Source organism: Mustelus asterias, chromosome 1 (genome assembly GCF_964213995.1).
Source record: "Mustelus asterias chromosome 1, sMusAst1.hap1.1, whole genome shotgun sequence".
NCBI classification, from domain to species: domain Eukaryota; kingdom Metazoa; phylum Chordata; class Chondrichthyes; order Carcharhiniformes; family Triakidae; genus Mustelus; species Mustelus asterias.
The window spans coordinates 20,964,409-20,982,799 of NC_135801.1; the positions used below are offsets into that span (position 1 = coordinate 20,964,409).

At 43.5% G+C, this 18,391-nt stretch overlaps 1 protein-coding gene across 1 annotated transcript in view; it reads left to right on the forward strand.

Annotated features, from left to right (window-relative positions):
• jade1 (jade family PHD finger 1) overlaps window positions 1-18,391 on the forward strand; it is a 135,215-nt gene that overhangs the window by 16,176 nt on the left and 100,648 nt on the right. Inside the window, exon 2 of the mRNA XM_078210312.1 lies at window positions 13,394-13,586. The gene's annotated coding sequence lies outside the window, so the exon portion shown is untranslated. The remainder of the gene's footprint in view (window positions 1-13,393; window positions 13,587-18,391) is intronic.

Consider the following 18,391-nt stretch of genomic DNA (forward strand, 5'->3'; position numbering starts at 1 on the left):
TTTCTGTTAAAGTTCTTTGGTAAAGTCATCCACTTACCACGAGCACAAGGCATCAGTCCAATTTGGACATGAAGAGGTGTACTGATGCTGTCTTCACGCTTCTTGAGCGTCTTAATGTGCTTCACTGAGAAAAGTGTCAAAATGATCATTGCTTGCTGCTGACATTGGAGAAGTGATAGTTTGGGCAGTGGCTGGTTGAGGTAACTGTATATATGGCCTTTGGACATTTCCTGAGCCTCCATAATCTAAAAAGTGGATGGTCCATTGGGCTGCTTTGGTGCCTGACAAAATCTCCAGTGGTGACAGTTTTTGAGGGGTTATGGTGTACACCACCAGGAACCATCGGTGGCCAGTCAACTACTGATAGTGCCGCTTTAACTAGGCTGGAATCCAGCAGCATCTGAAATGCCTCTGAAGCATACCCACAATCCTCAAAGCAAGGCATCACACTACCAAATGATAATGCATCAATGTTTCATCTTTTGAACTCGTGATAGTGTCTTTTGCTTCTAAACACAAGAAGTTGGAACTTGCAACATCTTCTTCTGCCAATTTATTTGTATCCTTTTTACACGTGGATTAGCTGTCCTGAAATTATAATCCCAGATTCTCAAAGCTATAAACTAAGTGACTGTTCCCTAAGGACCAGACATTCCTTCTGTGGAAAGAGGTGAACAGTCGCATTGTACAGTTGTAAATATTCCACAAAGAGCCGTACTTGAGAAGTTACTAAGAGGGCAGCATTTACTAGAGCACTTCATTTTCAGTCTACTTGCATAGTGTGGTAAATGTTATGTCTTGTCGTTCTGAGTGCTGATATGCACTTGTACAGTTGATGATTTTTAGATGTGGGATTCGGGCTAAGTCAGGTTGTCAGTGCCTACGACTGACAGGTCAGCTATACAGCAGCAGTGGTATTCCCTGACCCCTCTTCACACTTCCAGAACCTGATGTGCATTGCTTCAGTAAGCTTTCCGCTGAAAGCGGCTCTGTTGAATGGTTAGATCCGATGATGTTTCTGAGCACAATACGATGCAGGAGTCATTTATTTCCCCCAAAGGAACAGCACTTGTCGGTGTGATGATTCATTTACAATCACTTAACTGAACGCAACAAACAGTGGGGGAGAGAGCGAATGCCCAGAAACTTGGTGTCTGGACAGAGTGAAAAAGTTGGATGTATCTGCACTGCCTGGAGGAGAGAGCGTGACAGCTTTATCAGAGTTACATGTCCATTTTAACATTTGTCTCTATTGGAAAGAATGATTGCAACACTATCAGTGATCAACCCAGCTGGGGCCAGTTTTGTTATTTACTCAGGTTGTGAGAGCATGCGTGGAGCCAGTTATCCTGTGCTATGATACAGTTAATTTTCATTTATATAGAGAAAAGACAGTGTCCCCGTTCACTTGGCATGAAGCTCCATGGAGTAAACAGCAGTTACAGGGAAATTGCAGTCTGCTTCTAGTGAAGGCCTTGAGTGCTAATTTGACTCATAGGGAGTTATTGAATACACCTCAATGATCAATGAAATTGAGCCTCGTATTCTATTGTGTTGAGCAATTGCCCTGGATTTATCCATTTGCCAGATTATTTCTATATCTAAAGGGAAAAAAAACAGAGATCGGGAAAGCTACGTACGATTAAAAAAGGGGGATGAAAGTGACAGAGAAAAAACAAAAGAAAAATATTCTTCAAACTCTTTAACCTACTTAATATCTGAAGGCGTGGGATTCCACACTTATCAAAGTAAGTTTCTGGACCAGAGGGATAGTTTGGCGCTAATCATTATTTATCAAGCTGTTAAAATCCTCCTATGCCTGAAGTCATTAGCTTTTAACCTTTCCAGCAGTTTGGTGGGCATGTCCAGCAGGTGCACACCATTAGTCATCTCTTGGCCAAATCAAAAGGCTGTGGAGGATCAGGGTATCTTTAACAGCAGCCTCTGGATTTCTGCATTTAACTCAGCATGCCAATAATACAGGAGTTTTTATCAAATTTCCTCAGTTCTAAAGGTGAGCGTCTAAGCGTCACTGTTATTTTCATTTCAAATTCCATTATATTGTAAGAGGAAGTTGTGACAAGACTGGACATTGTTATTCCTAAGTGTCGTGTCATTTGGGCTGTCCTAAGATGAAACTTCGAAAGGTACAGTTGCCAATTGTTATTTCTCTTCATGTTGGCCTTCAGTTTAATATTAACTCGGATGACTGACATACATTTGTACCGGTTGCATAATGAAGGAGCTGAAAGTTAATTAGTGCAAGTGAACTGGTAACATAGCCAAGTTTTGGAATGGCTTCTGGATCTGACTGTATGGTTAACCACTTAACCTGAAATATTACTCAAAGTACCAGAACACTGCTTTTGGTACAGCTGTAAAATAGGATTTTAAAAAGTGCCCAGATTGTAAAAACTGGCATTTTCACTTAACATTTCCGTTTTAAACACTTGACTTTCTTAAACATTGGGCAGGATTTTCCGGCCGCACTCGCCCCAGGACCGGAAAATCCTGTCCAGGTCTTTGCATATTCTGCTACGATTCCCATTGCGGGCGGGATGGGAAAATTCCACCCAATATTGTGTGCTATTTACAAAAGATGCAGGTGTAATTTCAAACATTTGTGGGAAAGTCTAAAAATCTTAATTTGATCTAGTTTGCTCTTCAGATGCCAATGAAAAGCAGAACATGACCTCAGAGGATATTTAGGAGGAAAAATAGACACGCAGTAAAAGAGCATTTGACACGAAGGTTGCCCCCTATATTCCACACTATTAGTGATCTCAATTCCACCACCATCCACACCCCTCATTCTCCCAAGTCTGTCTTTTTCCCAGAAATTCATCAAACTCCCTTCTGCCTGTGTATACTATTTGCGATAGTAACTTTCCCACCTTGTCTATTACTTTCAGTGCGAAATAATTCTGCCTGAATTTACTCCTTATTTTCATGTTTATTCCCCAGCGTTTAAAACCTTTTGTCTTCGGAATACATTTTAACAAATCCCCCTCGATTTTCAAAGTGACCATCAGTTCACTTCCAAGCTTCTCCTCAACCAGGGGAACATAAACTCAACCTTTATTGCCAGCACCTTTGATCGACACTGCACCTTCTCAGATACTATGGGAGGACAGCACCAGATGTGGTCTAAGTAATACTTTGTAGAGTAACCGGATCACCTCTTCTTTGCATTCTTCCATGGTACTGATGGATGCCAGTACACACTCTTTTACTGCAGGCATGCACTGGGCCGATGGTAACAATTTTTAGGCAACGAATTTCAAATTGTCATTTCCACGGTTCTTGGTAGTATTGTCAGGCTAACAAATCCCTACTGTTGTCTCTCCTTTCCAATCTCCGCTTCTCCCATCCCCACCATTCCAATTTTCTTTCTTTCAAGTTTTCCCTTTTCCAAAGTCCAATGTTTATCCCTTGTTTTCTTCAATCTTGTTGCTTCTTCTGTTTGGGGTGTTGGCACATTTGGGGTACCTCCCTCAAAGTTGTAGAGGAAGGTAAAGGAAGGACTTGCGCTATATATTTATATATATATATATATATATTGCTATTTATATATAGTTCTTTTCACGATGACTGGACGTCTCAAAGTGCTTTACAACTAATGAAATACTTTTTGAGGTGTAGTCATTGTTCTAATGTAGGAAACCTAGCAGCCCAGTTACACATAGAAAACTTCAATCTGGTAATGACCAGATTACAATAATTTGTATTTGCAATGTTGATTGAGAGAGAAATATTGGCCAGGACACGGATAGCTCCTCTGCTGTTCTACAAAATAGTGCCATAAACTTTAATAAACATTAAGATCTTATTTATTTATTAGTCACAAAAAGGCTTATATAAACACTGCAATGGAGTTACTGTGAAAATCCCCTAGTCGCCACACTCTGGCGCCTGTTTGGGTACACGGAGGGAGAATTTAGCATGGCCAATGTGCCTAACCGGCACGTCTTTTGGACTGTGGGAGGAAACCAGAGCACCCGGAGGAAACCCATGCAGACTCCGCACAGACAGTGACCTAAGCCGGGATTCGAACCCGGGTCCCGTGCCACCCAGGAGGTTAGACAGGTCTATGGTTTAATATCTCATCCAAAAGCTGGCACCTCCAACAGTACAGCGTTCCCTCAGTAATGCACTGAAGTGTCAGCCTCGAATTTCGTGCTCAGGTCCTGGAGTGGGACTTGAACCTAGAACCTTGTGACTCAGAAGCGTTAGGAGAAACACTCGCTGGATATCCACACAGCATATAGTTATTTTGAAGTAAACCTGTGTAGAGGGGAAAAATATTGGAAATGATAAGAAACTAGGGGCGGGATTTTCTGGCCGCGCTCGCCCTAAGACCGGAAAATTCTGCCCGGGAAATCAACAGACTTTCCCGCTACGATTCCTGTGGTATTTTGCACTGTTCTACCTGTAGACTGGCGTACAGCAGAAAAATATTTTTGGAGACTACAGACTGAATTTTGTGATAAGGATGAGAGAGAGTCTCATTTTACTACCTCTTGCTGTTCATTAAATGAGCAATAGTGAAACTAAACCTACGTTCCGATGTGCAGCCAAATGTCCTCCAGGGTTTCATTCCAACTATATAATGAAATTTGCCTCTTTTTTTAAAACTAGTGCATCACTGGGAATAATCTGATTATTGTGCTGGTGCCCAGGTCACATGCTTGAAGATTGTTGATTCCCTCTTCAATTAAGTACAAATGTGTTGAATTCTGCTGGGGGCGGGTGTGGGAATATCTGACTTTGAATACTGGTGGAGTTAAGAACGACCAAAGCTTGCATGTGATCAAGAGTCAGTAATCAAACAGAGATGGCCAGAGAGGGGGTTGCTTTGACTGCATCGTAATCATAGTAAGAGTAGCAAAGTTCAAGTGGTTTATAATGTTTATTTGAACCTTAGATAAGGTAAGCAACCATGTAGTCACTTCCAGATATTCCTTTTTACTTGTGTGTCTGTAGTGGCAGTTGGCGTTTATTGCACTTTTTCTGAGCTCCATGTGATTTTGATGTGATGGGACTCTTGACACCGTAGATGGCTGATTAGTTTATTGACACAATCTGCTGTTTATCTATTAAGACATTACGGACCCAACGTGTGCCTTTCGTGGTTTAATTGTCGGAGAATAAGAGCCTCTGTCTGTGCTGCTTCTCTGTGTGTTAGTGACATGAAGAATCAGATTTTCCTGGTGGGTGAGTTGAGGAGGGCAATGGTTCATCTGAAGCAGTCTAAGTAGGTCCCAAAATTCGTTTGAGTGATCATTTACAATAAAAGCTGTTACTGTTAGAATATGTGTGTGTGTTTATTACCATATGAGCCACATCTTGTCTAGTGCAACTCCCCATGCTCTTTATCATTCCTTTTGAAGCCACTATCCAATTCTCTTTTTAAAGTAATTTATGGACTGCCTCATTGACTGTGGAGTATTTCACTTTCTAATCACCCTCTATGCAAATGTTTTTTCCAACCTTTCCTTTAATTATTTTTATGATTATTTTAAACGTTTGCCCTCTTACCAGCTAAAGAAACCAACTAACGCTATTATTACAATCCTTCAAAATCTTGACAACTTTATACAGTTGCCCTTCTTCAAAATGAAATGTGGCTTGGCAAGTTTCTTTTCACACCGCTTCTCTGGCACCATCCTACTGAATCTATTCTGCACTTTTTCTATTGCTTTTATGCCTTTCCTTTAACTTGTCTCGTAATATATTTTTGAAAGTTGAAACAAAGTGTTTATTCAAATGCCATCCCTGCTGTGAATTCGACAAGTGTTTAATGTTCTATATTTCAAGTGAGAGAAGCTGACATTGACTAGCTTTATGTTTTTGCCATGTCCTGATGTATTCCCTCATTCTAATATTGCTGTCCAGTTATCTGCTAAAATGCTGAGATGGGGGTTTTGCAAATGGCATTAACGAATGTTAAAAGTTGCAGGTCATTTCTTTAAGCATCCTGTAAAAGTTGTTCTTGCTATCCCAAACTGTCTGATTCGCAATGCTCACCTCATTGACTGAAAACGAGTCACTATCAAAGGTCTTGTATGATCAGAGCGATGTTACTTGGCTGGCCGACATGCTTGTGTAATGTCATCCAAGAGCAGAATGTTTGACTTTGAGAAGTTGAATTTCTAATCCTTTACCTGCCATGTTATCTCCGTTGAGGATTGGTGGTTATTCTTGTCACTTCATCGCTGGTGGTTCCAAATCTGCTGAAATGACTGTGCATGAAAATGAGGTAGTTGCACCTTCTTTCCCTGAAGGATTTGCATTGATAATTATACTGGAATTAGGCAAACTCTCTAAAAATAGCTGGATCTGTTTTTGCCGTTCCTGGAGTGTGAGCATTTTCAAACCCTGGAATGAAAATACATTGGGAAGTATTTCAGAATGTTGAGAGAGTCAGGAGAGTGAGGAAGACCACACGAGCAGCTTCAAGAATTGAAACATGTGCATCACCCGGATACCAGGATCTAGCTGCTTGTGTGTATGAGAGCAGAGTCTGCCTGGTTGGGTGAGAAAACTGTCCCGGCAGCATGCTACAGGAGGTCATTCAAATGAAGGGAGTGAAAAGGATTATGATAGTAACGAAGGGGCAGTATAAGCCAGGGTGAGGAGGGGATTGATACTATTCCTGCACTGGGTGACTGCAAGTTCCAAAGGGCATTTTGCATTCTCAGTGCGAGGGACAAAAGGCCATCTTCTCACAGCTGGAGAAGAGTGGGAGGATCCAGTTGTTAGGGTACAGGTAGGGTCCAATGACCTAGGCAGAACTAAGAATGAGGTTCTGCTGAGATAATATGAGGAACTGGGATCAGAATTAAAATGTACAACCCCGCAGGTGATCTTTACCCATTATTTAGGGGCAAACTGATTTGAAGGTTAATTGCCTGACTGAAGGAGTGGTGCAAAGAGATAGAAATTATGATCCGTGGAGCCTCGGTACCCATTCTGTGCAGATCAAGGGAGCTCTTTCTTTGAGATGGGCTCCATTTAAGTTGGGCTGGGATTAGTGTCCTGGCAAATCAAATAACAATGGTGTTATTACAGGGATTCAAACAAATGAACACGAGGTCATAGTTTTAGGATAAGGGGTGGCAAATTTAAAACAGAGTGGAGGAGAAACTACTCCTCCCAAAAGGTTGTGAATCTGTGGAATTTGCTACCCCAAATTGTGATGCATGCTGGGACAGTGAGTAAATTTAAGGGGGAGTTGGACAGATTTTTATTTGGTAATGGGTTATGGGGAGAAGGCAGGAAAATGGGGATGAGGAGCACATCAGCCATGATCGAATGGCAGAGTGGACTCGAAGGGCCAAATAACCTAATTCTACTTCTATATCTCATGAACCTATGAACTTATGGAAGGAGTGGGATGATTCAGGAAAGATTAAGTTCAGAAGCAGTGGAGAAATAGTGAGGATTTGGAGCAAAGTAACAATTTGGGTGAAATTAAATGGAGTGGTACAAAGAGTTTACAAAGTGTACTATGCTAGGGTCCTGGACCAGAATTGCAAATTACATTGGGACATGAGAGGACACCACAACAATTTTCTATTTTGGCATAAATGAGAGGAAAGGAAACTTCCTTTCAGGAATGATTTCACTGATAAAGTAGGGATCTTTTATAGTAAAAAAAACTTTATTTAATATCACAGTTTAAATGCAACTCTTAAAAAAAAAAAGCAGCAGCTTAACTATTAACAGTTGAACAATACTCAAGAATGAAAAGGAACCAACTTGAATTTTTAACTTAGCATTGTTTTAGTTCTAAAGGAGCAACATTCTTCTTACCAGATTTAAATGGGGCGGCGCAGTGGTTAGCACTGCTGCCTAACACTGACAGGTTTGATTCCCAGCATGGATCAGTGTGTGGAGTTTGCATATTCTCCCTGTTTCTTTTTGTGGGGTTTCCTCCGGGTGCTCTGGTTTCCTTCCACAGTCCAAAGATGTAAGTTGCTGTCCGGGCGTCTTTTAAATGTGGCACAAAACTTCAGGAAACCTGGGACTGCATTATTCATGAGGCTGACTGATGTGATACCATGCAAATTCCTGGCAGCCTCAATATTCACCCCCTCTATGGGACATAGCACCGGAAAGGAACATTCCGTCCATAGTCTTTAATATAACAGCAAAAGCCTTCCTGGTTCAATAATACAAAAATTCAATAACAAAGAAAAATAACAAAGAAAATTAATGTAATTCAGGTCAGAAACTCAAGTGTTTTATGAAGTCCGCCTGGATCATAAGTTTTGCAATTTGAATTTGGCTAGGATAAGTATGAGATGTTTCACTTCAGGTATGATTCAAATGACCCACCAGGGAGCTTTTATCAAACAAAGTTTATTTAAGAATACAGGTAACATATAGCATTGTCTCCCCCCTAACATTACGGGGGAGGCAATAGCCTCGTGGTATTATCACTAGACTATTAATCCAGAAACTCAGCTAACACTCTTGGGATCTGGGTTTGAATCCCGCCATGGGGGATGGTTGAATTTGAATTCAATAAAAAAAAATCTGGAATTAAGAATCTACTGATGACCATGAAACCATTGTCGAGTGTTGGAAAAACCCATCTGGTTCACTAATGTCCTTTAGGGAAGGAAATCTGCCGTCCATACCCGGTCTGGCTTACATGTGACTCCAGAGCCACAGCAATGTGGTCGACTCTCAACTTCCCTCCAAGGGCAACTAGGGATGGGCAATAAATGCTGGCCAGCCAGCGAAGCCCATGTCCCATGAATGAATTTTAAAAAAAAAGCAATAACCTTTACTAATTAGAAACGAGAAAAAAATCAACCATGATATTGTATAAACCTTAACAACTCTATGAAACTTTCAACTAAACAAGCTTCCCAATAAACATACACCTTCCACAGGTTTAGCACAGAAAATACGAATGCTCATGTGATGCTGGAATGGAGAATTGGTTGGAAAATTGAAACTCTGACTTCCCAGCCGAGTAACTTACAGCAGCCCTCGAGATACAGATAATGCCTCTAGCTTTCAGCCAGCGAACCACTGCAAGAGACAGATGCAATGCTTGCTCTAGTTCGATTTGAATTATTATTGTCACATGTATTAGTATACAGTGAAAAGTATTGTTTCTTGTGCACTATACAACAAAGCATACCATATATAGGAAAGGAGTGCAGAATGTAGTGTTGCAGTCAACTAGTTTGTAGAGAAAGATCAACTTAATGCGAGGTAAGTCCATTTGAAAGTCTGATGGTAGCAGGAAAGAAGCAGTTTTTGAGTTGGTTGGTACATGTCCTCAGACTTTTGTATCTTTTTCCTGATGGAAGAAGGTGGAAGAAAGTATGTCTGGGGTATGTGGGGTCTTTGATTGTGCTAGCTGCTTTTCCGAGGCAGCAGAAAGTGTAGACAGAGACAATGGAGGGGAGGCTGGTTTAATGCGGTCTTGGACAGAGCAGGAGCCATACCAAGCTGTGATACAACCAGAAAGAATGCTTTCTATGGAGCATCTGTAAAAGTTGGTGAGAGTTGTAGTGGACATGCCAAATTTCCTTCGTCCCCTGAGAAAGTAGAGGCATTGGTGGACTTTCTTAACAGTGTTGGCATGGAGGGACCAGGACAGGTTGTTGGTGATCTGGATACATAGAAACTTGAAGCTGTCAACCATTTCTACTTCATCCCCATTGATGTAGACAGAGGCATGTCTTTCACTACGCACCCTGAAGTTGATGACTATCTCCTTCGTTTTGTTGATATTGAGAGAGAGATTATTGTCAGCGCACCAGTTCACCAGATCCTCTATCTCATTCCTATACTCCGTCTCGTCATTGTTTAAAATCCGACCCACTATGGTGGTGTCATCAGTAAACTTGAAAATCGAGTTGGAGGGGTATTTGGCCACACAGTCATAGGTGTATAAGGAACTTCTTGGGCACACAGTCTTCTACACACTTACTAAAGAAGTCAGTTACTGTAGTGGCGTACAGACTACTGATCAGTCTACTGATTCTAAGCAGTCCCATAGGAGATCATCTGATTTCTCAGACCAACGGTGCATGACTTTCTTTGACGGATTCTCCCGCTCCAATTTTTGTAAGCCGGGAGCAGGAGCACAGCCTTGTGGTCTGATTTGCCAAAGTGTGGGCAGGCAATAGAGCAGTACGCATTTTTGATATTTGTGTAACAGTGGATTAGGATGTTTGGTCCTCAGGTAGAACAGGAGATGTGTTGGTGGTATCTTGGTACAACGCTCTTGAGCTTGGTCTAATTGAAATCCCTGGCCATGATGAACAAGGTCTTGGGATGTTTCGTCTCAAGGCTATTTGTGGTGGTGTATATTTCCTCCAACGCAGTCTTCACGCCCACGTAGGATGGGATGTAAACTGCTGTCAGGATAACAGAGGTGAACTCCTGTGGAAGGTAATAGGAGTGGCATTTTAGTATCTGGTATTCTAGGTCCAGGGAGCAGAAACTCGCCAATATAGCACGTCTGGGCATCACAAGGTGTTGATTAGAAGGCAGACTCCACCTTCCCTTGCCTTGCCTGAGGCCGCTGTGTGGTCCATTTGGTGGAGTGAGAAGCAGGAGTGAGCCATGTCTCTGTGAAACGGAGCACACAGCAGTCCTTCAGTTCTCTTTGCAAAGTGAGTCTGGCTTTGAGTTCGTCTAGCTTGTTTTTCAGAGATTGGACAATTGCCAGGAGTAAGCTGGAGAGGGGGGCCTTGGGACTGCGCTGTTTCACTCTCTCCTGCAGACCATTTTCCACGCTTCCTGAAGTGACTGCTTCTTTTTGGGCCTGGGAGATGGTGACAATAGTATGCGGTATTAAGGGTATAGGTGTGTCCAATGAGGTTCTTCGCTCTGGTCGGTGTGTGGATGGAGGATTTGTTGCCTTGTTTGTGGTTCTTGCGTCGGTAGATGGGTCTGCGCGGCCAGGCTTTCCGGGTCGCTGTCGGGCTGCGGTTTGACTTTGGAGATTGGAGGATGTCCAGACCACATTCCGATGTGGATGGGTCGAGGTAAGTCGATGTGTCTATGGTCGTTGTCGTGGATGTGCTGATGTCCAGGTCCACATGTTGGGGTCCTCAGGGTGACTTCCAGATCGGGTCTTCATTCGGAGGTCGGAGGATCTCTATACCTCCACGTAAGTTTAACAGAGCAGTGTTAGTGATTTTTAGGCAGTGGGAATTGATCTTTAGGAGTGTGGGGTGACTATAGAAGGGGGGACTGGGGTGAATGCTTGGGGCCTGCAGGAGGTCACAACTTTCCGGGTCAGAGGGGTTGGGAGCTGGGGGGAGCAGAAGGCTCCAGTCCCAGGGATGCTGGTCTGGTCGTTGGAGACCAGCAGAGTGAAGGCCTTGGGTTTGGCGGTGTTTTCCTGCTCTCTGGGAGTCTGCAGAGACTAGGTACTAACTAACAAACCACCAACAGCAGAACATCCGTTCCAGGAAGGCAAGAAGACCCACTTCCAGCCAGCCAGCAGAATTTACAATACCATGGAGAGAGAACGAGAAACACTGCTTTTCAGTCTGATGTCCAAACACCTTCTCAACTAAAGCAGCAGCGAGCAGCCCAAAACTGAAAATGAAAGAACTCCTGTCACCTGACCTGTCAATCATTATTCCCCCGAACAATACAAAAGTTCGTAAAATCTCAAACACTGCATGAAGCCCAGAGTAAAAATAAACAAAACCCCATTTAAACCATTGAAGCAGCAATAAAAGGATTCTAAGCAGACAGCTTGGCAACCATGAAAGAAACCTGCATATAAACTGCAGAGAACATGATTTAAAAAAATACTTTTCTTAAAGGTACACTAACATCACACAATGACTACCAGAGCTTCAGTGGATTCTGAATTTTTCTTTTGCTCAGAGGGTAAACTGTGACAGATGAAGATGTTGTGTGGGGGGGTGGGGGGGGAGAGGTAAAATTTAGAAAAGAGGGGAGAAAAGGTAAGGAAAGGGGGGATAAAGTAGGGGGAAAAAGTGGGGGGGGAGGGAAGAAAAGTGAAGAAAAACAATAAAGAAATAAAAGGTAGAGAACAGTAAAAAAAAATTAAATTAAATGAAAATGAAGGGGTCGAGGTGGGGTAGAGCTAATCATCTGAAGTTGTTGAATTCGATGTTGAGGCCGGAAGGCTGTAAAGTGCCTCGCCGGAAGATGAGATGCTGCTCCTCCAGTTTGCGTTGAGCTTCACTGGAACATTGCAGCAGGCCAAGGACAGACATGTGGGCACGGGAGCAGATCATGTGTTAAAATGGCAAGCAACCGGAAGATCAGGGTCCTGATTGCGCACAAACCGAAGGTGCTCAGCAAAGTGATCACCCAGTCTACGCTTGGTCATTCCGCGATAGAGGAGACCACATTGGGAGCAGTGAATGCAATAGACCAAATTGAAAGAGGTGCAAGTGAAACACTTCTTAACCTGGAATGAGTGTTTTGGACCTTGGATAGTAAACATGGACGAGGTAAAGGGGCAGGTGTTACACCTTCATCGATTGCATGGGAAGGTGCCATGAGTGACGGGAGAGGTGTTGGGTATAGTGGAGGAGTGGACTAAGTTATCCTGGAGGGAACGGTCTCTGCGGAATGCTGACAGAGGGAGTGAAGGGAAGGTGTGTTAGGTGGTGGCATCGCGCTGGAGTTGGTGAAAATGGCAGAGGATTATGCTTTGCATGTGGAGGCTGGTGGGGTGAAATGTGAGAACAAGGGGGACTCTATCCTTGTTCTGGGAGGGAGGGGAAGGGGGTGAGGGTCGTGGCATGGGAGCTGGACTCTATGCTGTTGAGGGCCCTGTCAACACTGTAGATGGGAATCCATGGTTGAGGAAAAAGGAGCACGTATTAGAAGCACCACTTTGGAAAGTGGCATCATTGGAACAGATGCGACGGAGGCAAAGGAGCTGAGAGAAAGGGATTGGGTCCTTACAGGATGTAGGGGGTGAAGAGCTGTAGTCCAGATAGCTGTGGGAGTCAGTGGGCTTGTAATGGATATTGGTAGATAATCTATTGCTGGAAATGGAGGCAGAAAGGTCGAGGAAGAGAAAGGAAGTGTCTGAAATGAACCAGGTGAAGGCGTTGAAGGGGTAGAAACTGGAAGATCTGATTGGGGGTAGCTAGCCTTTTTCATGGCATTCTTTCAACCCATTGTCTTCATGTACTGTAAACCCATAGCGAAGTTGGTGAAAAATTGCTGTCCAAACTTAGCACTATGTCCTTGACTGAAGGATCAAAGGCAGCTAATCAATTAAAAAAAGTGTAGTTTCTGAAACATTGACAACTTTACGGATGACTGAACTATTAACTAGAAAGTTGTGGTGATGGAAAAATGCTTTCTTGTGCTGTGAAATTGAGGTTGACGTGAAATTCTCTCTTTGCATGTTGCGTTGCAGAATCACTTCTACACCGGGACTGCTGGCATTCCGAATTTGCCTCATTTAAACTGTGGGGGTCGGCCCAGAGCACTGGAGCAGCACTGGACCAACTGCAGATGGACATGATTTGCCTACAGAGAGCGGTTGCTCCTGAACACCAACGTTGAGGCATTTGAGTGCACACCTACGTGCCAGCAGATTATTCGTCCAGGTCAGTCATTTAAAAACAACATTGCTGCCGTGTGGCTACATGGAAAAAATAGTCTACTCGTAGCCAGAAAATGATTGATTGTTGTATAATTTTTTTACTGGATCAAAATGCCCTGAGGGATTTGGCAAATGCCTTGGGAGACAGCACAGGAATGAATAGGGGATGACCGAAGCAGTGGCCATAAGTTTTAAGTAGCTTTATGAAGGTGGGAGGAAATGTAGCATGACACAGGGATTAATGGAGAGAATGCCAGAGGGTGGGGGGGTAATACAGCTGACAATAATGATATTAGAGGGGTGGGGGGGGGGGGAGGAGTCACCAAGTACAGTAGAGTCAGATATCTGGAAGAGCTTTCACAAAGGGTCATCTGGACTCCTTACAGGTGCTACCAGACCTGCTGAGATTTTCCAGCGTTTTCTCTTTTGGTAACTGGAAGATGTGTTTTGGGGCCACAGGACAGGAGGAGGTTGCAGTAGTAGAATGTAGCGAGACTGAAGGGATTTAGACCCCATACTGAAGGTTACTTGGAGATGCATGTGCTCAACAAGGGCAGCAATGATAGGTGAGTGAGACTTATTGCAAGATGAGGTGAGTTAGAGTTTGTGTAGAATGAAGCTTGGGAAGCCAGTGTGGAGTATTTTGGAGAAGATAAAGGCAATGGCAGTGGACAGATAGAGGCTGGTGGTATTCGTGAGGTGGAGGTAGATGATCTTAATGAGGGATCAGATGGGAAGTCCAAGACTTTTTGCTCCGAGTCAAACCAGATCTGGGATTCAATGTTCTCCCTGAATGAACAGCCAGGAAAGGCAATAGAATCAAGGGCTAATGTGCAAAGTCCCTGGATAGATCAGAGCAAGATGGCTTAAGCTATTCCAGTGCTCGAGAAGTTCTGGTTTATTCACAGTTCATCGTTGGATGGGTAATTAGATGGTACACCAACAGTTTTGGAGTTGAAGAGGGTAGCCTAAAGCCAAAAGCTGGAGTTGGCAGCGCTTATTTGGAATCTAGCATGTCACATGGCATGGAGGGACCATGCAGATGAATATCAAAGATGGAACTTTTGGGGTGCTGCAGAAATGACCAAAAGGGCATGGAAGGAGCAGCAATTGCAACAGATGTGCTGCCTGTTTTGAGGTGGAAGAAAATAGCTGATTCCCTGAAGGTATTGGGTAGAATGGTAAAGGAGGATGGAATAATCAATTGGATTGAAAGGAGGACATAGATGGTAAGCATACTGAATTGTAGTGGACAGCTATGGTTGGCACCACCAAACAACACCAGTTATGCTGGTTAAATGAAACAATGGTCTTAGGTCTGGTGGCCAAGGCTGCTTTCAACATTGCAGTTCGATGCCTTTGTGGGATTCCTGACCACATGAAAAGTCGTCGTCTTATCAAATACTAACAAATGTAATTTGTTATACCACTGCTGAATTCTCTTTGGCTAGCGTTTGTGGAACATTACACAGCTGTCCAGTATGACTGCCTGGAAGTAAAAAACTGGAGAGCACTGTAAATACACATTAGGATAGCTGGGATGGAAATAATGGACTGAATGGCCTCCTTGTGTGTGCCATATTCACTACTCTTGCAGAAAAGAAAGACATGCTATCAAAGCTTTTTGTCTTGCGCACATCAGGATAGCTCGCAATGTTTTTCCAGCAATAACAGGGACAACAATTTATGGAAAGTAATTGGTTGGCTAGTGGACTCTGGAGGAGGTGTTGCCATGGGGAATACAGCATGGAACAGTTAACTTCCCAACTTTGTTCAAATTCACAATGAGCAGGTGGACAGGAATGAACCAGGGAGTGACTGTTGCCTGAACTTGTTTAGCTAACGCAATTTGTGGATAAGTTCAGTATAATTCTTAGCACAATCAACAGGTGTGATTGGACAACACCTGCTAAGTATTACACTGAAAACCAATTTAGGATTGCCAGTTGGGCGTGCACTGTGGCTCACTTAGGCATGTTGGAAGCCACAGATATTCACCCACACGGCCCTATCCTTTGCAGACAGAGGGAACTTGCCCACACATTGAGCCTTTGCTTTCAACCAAACAAAAGCATGTCTTTTTACTTCAGCAACACTCAAGTTCTGTACCACCAAACGAATAATGACTCTATGATAGAATCAGATGTTGGGAAGTATGTTATGAGGATGAATGCACTTTAGAGCTCTTGAGATCTCCTGACCTGTGAGAGCGGTTGTTTATTCAGTCAGTTGAACATGAACAATGTGTTAAAAGCCAGAAGTCTGCTCCCTGCTGTCACATTTCTTTTAAGCTATGTGTGTAATTTATATTTCCAAGCTTTGCTATGGATTTGCTTTCATTACTGCCAGTTCACCGTTGCTATATTCAGATTATTCGATATAGCCCCTGTGTTGTTTAATTGGAAAGGGGGGACACTTTATAAGATTGAAACCAAAATAAATCCGTGTAGCCCATTGAAGGAAACAGGGCTAACTTTCCTCCATTCATTTGCAGAGTGGCACTCTGCTCTGTACAACAACCCATTTGTTTTGTGGAACTGCTTTCGACATACCGTTTTCCCATGTTCCAGATTCCTGTCGGGTATTGCTGGGGTTGTCTCAGTGCACCAGCAGGAACGTTGGAATAATTGTGCGTGTGGAAGATCCGCACGCGTGAATTTGCAGAGTAGCAATTCTGGCTGTAGGCTTTTTCCTACGTCAGGAATACCTACTTATTGGCTGTAATGTGAATATTGTTTGGTTGGTTTGCAGAAGGAGATTGACCTCGGGGACGCCGGGAGGAGGCGAGGGGGGGGGGGGGGGGGGGGGGAGGTTGAAATGGGGGCACCCTGTGACTTAACTATGCCTCTAAAAATGTGCCTGGTCTATTACATTTCTTACATTGCTTGCATTGCATTGCTTACAGCTGTAGGGCTGCAATACGGTGGTTTATGCCGGCAGAGTGTGGTTCGTTCACATAAAATACACAGGAGGTGGGGGGTTAAGTGCACATGATTCTCCAGAAAAAAGCAGCTCAGCTATTGCTCATCTGTGTCCTTTTCTTTAACCTCTTTGGCGATGCTTCATTTCTCTTCCTGCATTATTTGTTTTCTTTGCTGTTATCCTTCATGCGTAATAGTCCACTGGAAACGTAATCACCCTCATGCAAGCTCAGCATGTTTCTAGGTAAGCGTCAAGTTTTTAAAAAAAAAACTGCTCCTCCAGTTCATTGTGTTTACAGAGAAGCTCCCAATGCGATGCAAAGAACTGACTGCTGTGTCATTTTATTTTTAAACTGGATTTGCATGGGCTGAATTTCACTTAAAAAAAAAACTCACTTATTTAATCATCTTTGGGTGTTAGCTGGTGTTCAGTTGCAGGCATTCTGTAGTTGAAAGTAGCTGATGTGTCTGCGTTGTAATTATGTGAACATACTGTTGTAATCCATATGGAATATTTTTCATCAGGACAAAGGGAGGCGACTTTCACAGTAGTACCATTTCGGCTTGCATCCTCCTGGTCGACCAATGGGGCCAACTGCCCCTGTAATGCGCAAACCCCAGCTGGAATCCAGTCCCGTCCCCACGAAAACAGGAAATGCAGAATTTAATGGAGCAGGGCTTGGAATATTTGGCCGTTTTTCTTGTCGTAGCGAAAATCTGGGTCATTAGAGTACAAAAGGTGGCACAGTGGTTAGCACTGCTGCCTCACAGCACCAGCGACCCGGGTTCAATCCTGGCATTGGGTGACTGTCTCCCTGTGTCTGCGTGGGTTTCCTCTGGGTGCTCCGGTTTCCTCCCACACTCCAAAGATGTGCAGGTTAGGTGGATTGGCCATACTATATTGCCCCTTAGTATCAGGGGGATGATCAGGGGAAAATATGTTGGGTTACGGGGATTGAACCTGGATAGGATCGTTGTCAGTGCAAGCCCGATGGGCCGAACTGCCTCCTTCTGCGCTGTAGATATTCTATGATTCTATGAAAAGCAAGGAAGTGATGGCGAGCCTCTATAAAACACTGGTTTAGCCTGCACTCGACCCTGTATTGGGCCTGATTCTGGGCAATTTAGGAAGGATTAGAAGGCATTGGAGAGGGTGCAGAAAAGATTGATGAAAATGGATCCAAGGGTGGGGAGACTTCAGCCCTATGGATAGACTGGTGGAGCTGGAGAAGTTTGCATTAGAAAAGAGATCGTTGAGATGAGATTTGATAGAGGTGTACAGAATCTCAAGAGCTCTGGACAGAGTGGATAGGGCAAAGCTGTTCCTTTTGGAGAAGGATTGAGAACCAGAGGACACCAACTGGCCACATGTGGAAAGCTTCGCTGAGGTCAGAGTGGTTGGGATCGTGGCTTTCAAAAGGGAATTAAATAATGACCTGAAGGGAGAAGAATTTTCAGGGCTACAAAAATATAACAAAGACGTGGGACTCGCCGAGTTCCCCTTTCGAGGATCAGCATGGACAGGCAGGCCAAGTACCCTGTTTCTGTGCTGTAACCATTCTTATCACTTTTCATGGGAAATTTAATTACTTAAAAAATCAGTGCACATTTCAAATAAATTTCCCAGGGAGCAACAAAGGATTTTAAAAATTCATTCATAAGATGTGAGCATCACTGGCTGGGCCAGCATTTAATGTCCGTTCCTAATTACCCTTGAACTGAGAGGTTTGGTGGGCTATTTCTGAGGGTCAACCACATTGCTGTGGGTCTGCAGTTACATGTTGGACAGGCCGGGTAAGGATGGCAGATTCCCTTGCCTAAAGCACATTTGTGAACCAGATGGGTTTTTATGACGATCGATCAGTGGTTTCATGGTCACCATTAGACT